This window comes from Tamandua tetradactyla, chromosome 15 (assembly GCF_023851605.1).
Source record: "Tamandua tetradactyla isolate mTamTet1 chromosome 15, mTamTet1.pri, whole genome shotgun sequence".
NCBI lineage: Eukaryota > Metazoa > Chordata > Mammalia > Pilosa > Myrmecophagidae > Tamandua > Tamandua tetradactyla.
Window position 1 is genome coordinate 46,118,792 of NC_135341.1, and position 6,384 is coordinate 46,125,175.

A 6,384-nucleotide genomic window follows, 5' to 3' on the forward strand; every position below is an offset into this window, starting at 1 on the left:
AACAACCTTCCTCCACCTTGTAACTATGCCACCTAGAACATGTGGCCTCCAAGGGGAAGGGAAATGTGGATGAGGGGCACCACCTCTTAACTGCCTTGGTTCACAATCCATTGGCCAGAACTAGTGACAGGTCCAAACTGTAAGGGATTCTTGGAAATGAGTGGAACACATGGATATTTGATGAATATTATCTCTTTCTGCCATTTTCTTATGAGATCATATTTCCTATTTAATTTTAAGCATATTAACAGCAGGTATATACATTGTACCCACCTACTATCCAATGTCCCTTTTGCCAGTAAAGTTCACTGTGTGCCTCCTTCTCCACATTAAGGCCACCTAGCTGAAGTAGGGATGACCCCAACTTCCCTGATGGGTATGTGATCAAGGCTTGGCCAATCAGACTACATTTTGGGACTTGTTTTGAAAATTGAAGGAAAAAAGAGCTCTTTTCTTTTGTACTTGAAGCTTGGAGTTGTTGGGGTCTACTGTGTAGAAGATAGCATCTTGAGTATAAAGTCAGCCAGAACAAAAGTAGGGCCAAGATCAAGAGATGGAGAGAGAAAAAGAAATCGGGGTCCTGGTGAGGTGGACAAATAAACGGCACCAGCCTTGTGGGCATATGACCTGTGAAGTTGCATAGCTCTCTGTGTTTAGAAGAGCACTATGCTTGGTGTGTTCTTCTGTTGTCATCCTGTAAATTTTAATAGTTTTTTAAAAGGGACCCCACATTTTCATTTTGTGCTGAGCTCTGGAAATTATGTAATTTGTCTTGGTCCCTGGATCCATCTATATCTGAAGGTATTATAACTCTTGGAAGCAAATTTCCTTTGAGTTTCTGTTATTTGCAGCTGAAGGGTCGGGATCACAGTTTGGGTTCTCAGTTGCAAAAATCAGAAACTCGTTTTAGCCATATTAAACAGAGAAGGAATTTTTTCAAGAATATTAGCTAACTCAAAGATTCCTCTAAGAGGGTCAGAGCAACAGATCTGAAGCCCCAGCAACCAAGAACAGTGCCTAGATTCCATCACACATCTACTCCCAGGAATATAGTCCTACCTTTGTCCCTAGGCACAAATGCGTGTTCACGCCCCGCGAATGAATGTTATTCAGAACGTTTTCCACTGGGGAGCTGGATTATCCGTTGCCATATTCAGAAGAATGGACTCTGTGTTGAACTGGCTCCTCCATGGTACTAGTTTCCCAAAGTCTCATGTGATATGTCAGATTGGTGGAGCCTAAGTCACCTGCCTGCACCTTAGCTGCAACTGCTGCCAGCTTCTACTTTGGGGAGCCATGGGATCATAAAATCGTGAATTTCCCCAAAGATAGGAAGGATGTTCAAAGATCTTGAGAAGCATTCCAAAGTAACCAATATCCACTACTTATAAAAATTTAAATTCTACTGAGGTCTGTGCCTCTATGAAGTACTTCATAAGTGTGGAATGAATCAACTGATGCATGTACTTTCTGCTGCTCTCAGTGATTGTGGAGTTCTTCCAGTGTGCCACCCCAACTAATCCTTAGGACATCCTACCCATTTGTTGGCATGGTGGCTTAGAGCTATGTGCCCCAATAAAACATGTTCTTATACTTAATCCATTCATGTGGATGTGAACTCATTGCAAATAGGACCTTCTGACGAGGTTACTTCAGTTAAGGTATGGTCCAACCGAATCAGGATGGGTCTTAATTCTATTACTGGAGTGCTTTATAAGCAGAGCAAAATTCAGACACACAGACAGAAGGCAAAAGGGATCAACCAGAAGCTGGAAGTCAATGGAACCTGGAAACGAAGGGACACACCAGGAGAGGCTGCCATTTGCATTGCCATGTAGCAGAAAAGCCAAGGACCAAGGATCACCAGCTGCTAGCCCCAGAATGCCACAGTCTTCTGGGAGAAAGCATCACCTTGATGATGCCTTGGTTTTGGATATCTCTAACCTCAAAACCACAAGCCAATAAATTCTCATTGTTAAGCATGGTATTTGATTAGGCAGCTGGGAAACTAAGAGTCGCCCTTTATGGAGCTGCCTCAGACCCCACTTCCCTAGTAATCAACTCTTTTCTACCTACTAGAAATCCCAGCTGGGGCAAGATGAGTACCTTTATTGCAAAGCAAAATATAACCCAGTCCTTAGGTTATAAGGCGTTTGCTTACCAAGAAGCAGGTGGAAAGGTGCTTTCTAGATGTTATTGTCTGCCACTAATCAAGTCCCACACACTTACTGCAGCTGCCATAGTAATAAACCAATTTCTGCATGAAAGATCTCTCAACTACTAATAATTTTTATGTCAGCTTCCAGCCCATTCATAAAGAGTATTTTTCAGAATTAGGTGTTAACAAAATAACGAATAAAATAAAATATACAGAGTCAGTAATTATCAGTTTCCTTTGATGAATCTGCCCTAGAGTTTGTTATCACCAATCTGATGTAAAATTAAACAGAAGAACAAAAGAGTGCCTTTGGGAGGGGCATGAAATCAGAACTTAAATACAACCATTTCATTCATTCTGTACCTTTGTGTTGAATACATTTATTTCAAAGGAGAGGCTGGAGTATAGAAAATGGAAATGGGCTAAGGGGTTGCTGCAGACACAAAGCTCCTTAAGACAGGGCTTCTCAGCTGTTTACTAGAGGCTCTTGGTGACCTGTGGAGAACATGGTTTGGTCCCAGAGAGATGAACTTGGGCAGGCATCAGCTGGGTCAGGATCAAATCTAAACAGGCATGTGACTGTGTCAGGGACAAAGGAATATAAGAAGTTAGAACTGGGAAAAAGCAAAGAGCAGTTCCTTGTCTCCATATCTGCCTTAGCCAGCTCATGGCCTCAATATTTCTAAAGCTTTACTACGGATTGAGACGTGGTTGTCATGAACTGGGGCTCTCTTGTTATAGCCTCATCATCATTGTATCCTGAGAGTCAAGCACAGGGCCTGGCACATAGTAAGTTCACAATAAACCCACGTTGAGTGGAAGACTGAATGAATTTCTCCTATAGGTAGGAAAGTAGTGGCTGACTGAGAGAAAACTGGACTCTAGTTACGTGACTCTAAGTCCTGTCATCTTTGATTTAACCTTGATTCTCCCTTTTAGGCTGAAATTTGATAAATCACCCAGAATCCCACTCCAAGTCTTCTATCCCATCTCTTCAATCTTCTTTGGAGTATTTCTACCTAGGCATCTTGTCTCCACACATAGCCTAGAGTGAATGGAGCAGACTGGTGGCCTCCTACCTCAGGTCAGTTCCCCATCTATTCCAACATCCATTGCTCTTCCACTACCTTGGCTTTAAAGCACACTTTTCCTGTCTCTTCCTTCTTCTGTAGTCCCCAGGTTGAGCTTATCCTTCTACTCTTCTACTAGAAAGTCTCTCAACTCCCTTTCCATACTAAAGACTCAGGTCCTTATCACTTCTCACTTGGGTTATCTATAATAACCTCGCCTCTATGAAAATCTGGCCTCTCCTTCAAATCAATCCACATCTCATCACCTCCAGACTCATCTTATAATGCCCTGTCTTAGGTGGATTAATCAGCAGCAGACAGTGATGAAGATTCATGAGACACTGATTCATTAAGAAGTGTTTCCATGAAAAAAAAAAAAAAACAGTAGAAGAGTAAGGGTAGTGAGACCAGAAAGGAAGGAGGCTAATCAAGGATGCACCATCAAGGCAAGTCTCATGGAATTTCCCCAAGTTGCTCCATCCCATAAGGAGCTATGAACAGTATAGGTCTTGCCTCAGCTTTGCCTCAGTTGGGGTTAGGGAGCTGAGTATCTACACTCCTGCCTTGTTACGTCATTGTTTAAGGGGTGACTCCTCTGCTACTTCTAATCCTTGATACTTCTGGCCCCATGTTCACAGGCAGCATGGGTTGAGAGTGAACACACATGAGGTATTGATGTGCATGACAATGGGAGTGGGGCCAAGAGGACATGGGTGGAGCCCTGACAGCTCTATGTTGAGATTCTGACTTAGAAACTGCCAGGTTGCATGTTAGCCTGACATTATGTGCAATCACAAAACTAATTCCATCCTTTCCTCCATACTGCTTCCGCAACACCTTCCCATGGACTCTTGGTTCAGCCTGACTGATGTTTCTTCAACTGAGGAGGACCACATCTTACCGACTGTCCAGTCTCCTAACGTGAAATAGGTGCTTAGTGAACATTTGCTGAACAATTGCTTGTTCACTTTACATCCTCCTCTTTCTCTGTTTCCGCTGCTGGGAATATTCTTCCCCTTTCCTTGCTCCTCATCAGTCACCAAAGCCTCTCGGGATTTTGACAGAAACCATTAAAACATAAAATGCTGCCCATAAATCTTGAGGGAAAGGTATTCTCCCAAATGCCAGGAACACACATCCACCCAGTGCAAACTGCTTTCCAATCAGGTTCAGCCCCTGCATGTCTCGAATCCCAAAGCGCGGCTCCTCCGTACTGCACAGGGATGGCCGAATTACGCATATTGAATTCTGCGTTATCACTCTGCAAAATGCAGCCGCATCTTTAGAGGCAGTTCCTGAATAAATGGTGTTGGATGCTTTCACTGACCTTAAACCAAAACAAAATAGAGGAAGAGAAGCTGCAAGGATGAGGAAGGCAGCTTAAGAGACTGACATTTTAAGGAATCAGCCGCAGCTGAGAAAACTTCCCATTTAAGCCACCAAGTTCAAGTCTTTGCCATCTAATAAAACTGTTCTTACCCAATTCCTGCTGAGGCCCTCCTGACCCTCAACCTCGGGGCTGTGGTCTCACCTCCCCTCTTCTCCGTATGAAGTGATGAAGATTTCTGTACATTGTCAGGGAGACCCAGAAGCTCACATAATTAAGCTGCCATCTGCGAGATTCCAGGACACACACTTTCCAATCCCTGGAGAACTGCCCTTGAAATGGGTTTAAAGTCACAATCAAACTCATTCCTTTCTGGGCATGAAAGATGTGGCAGCTCACTTTTTGAGGGATGGATTCAGAACTGAGATTCCTTGCCTGAAGCTTCTGAAATCAGAGTGACCAAGTAGAACTTCCTTCTTTTCTCCTCAATTCTTCAGGAAAAATTTGGCAGGATTGTTCAGCCAAGGCCCAATTCACCACCAAGATACTTCTGAAATCCTTCTATTAGGGTACATAAATCCTCAGAGGAGGTCATCTTCTCAAAAGAGAAGCTAAATCATCAGCTGCTAACATGTATTGAAGAATAAATAACCCGCTGTTAAGTGCCCTACCCATTCTGAAAGCGGAAGCAGCTTAGGTTCCCCATAAGAACCTAGGAAATAGGGTGGCCTTTAGTGCATGCTGTGATAAATTCTAGCTTACCCACTGTCTGTGCTCTCCCACTGTCTGTGCTCTCCCACTGTGATCTTGGGGGAGGTACTAAAACTCTGGGTCTTAAGTTGGTCATCTGTAAAATGGGGATAATTATACTGCCTGAGAGGGCTGCTGTGAAGATTAAATGAGGCAGGGCAGGTAAAGTGCTTAGCATGGTGCCTGGAACCTTAGAGTAGTTGCTCAGGGAACGTTGATGAGCTGGGGAGAGAGATATGAGCTGGGTAGGAGCCTGGAATCCAGAAGGATGCTCTCCTGAGAGATGCAGGGAATCTGAAGGGGTTTGGGGCCACCAGTATATTGATTCCCTTTCAGGGCCAGAGTCAGAAGCCACACTTTCCACTCAGACTGGCTGTTTGGTGTGGAAGTCTTCTTGACCTGGATGACCTTTAACCTGAGTTAGTGCCCAGCTGTGAGTGGGCTGCTGTTCTAGTTTGCTGGCTGCTGGAATGCAATATACCAGAAATGGAATGGCTTTTAAAAGGGGGAACTTAATGAGTTGCTAGTTTACAGTTCTAAGGCCGAGAAAATGTCCCAATTAAAACAAGTCTATAGAAATGTCCAATCAAAGGCATCCAGGGAAAGATACCTTGTTCAAGAAGGCTGATGAAGTTCAGGGTTTCTCTCTCAAGTGAGAAGACACATGGTGAACACAGTCAGGGCTTCTCTCTCTCAGCTGGAAGGGCACATGGCGAATACAGCATCATCTGCTAGCTTTCTCTCTTGGCTTCCAGTTTCATGAAGCTCCCCGGGAGGCGTTTTCCTTCTTCATCTCCAAAGGTCACTGGCTGGTGGACTCTCTGCTTCTTGGTGCTGCAGCATTCTCTGCTCTCTCTGAATCTCTCATTCTCCAAAATATTTCCTCTTTTATAGGACTCCAATAAACCAATCAAGACCCACCCAAATGGGTGGAGACATGTTGTCCCCTAATCCAGTCTAACAACCATTATTGACTAAATCACATCCAGGGAGATGATCTGATTACAGTTTCAAAGATACAGTATTGAATAGAGATTATTCTACCTTTATGAAATGACATTTTGATTAAAACATGGCTT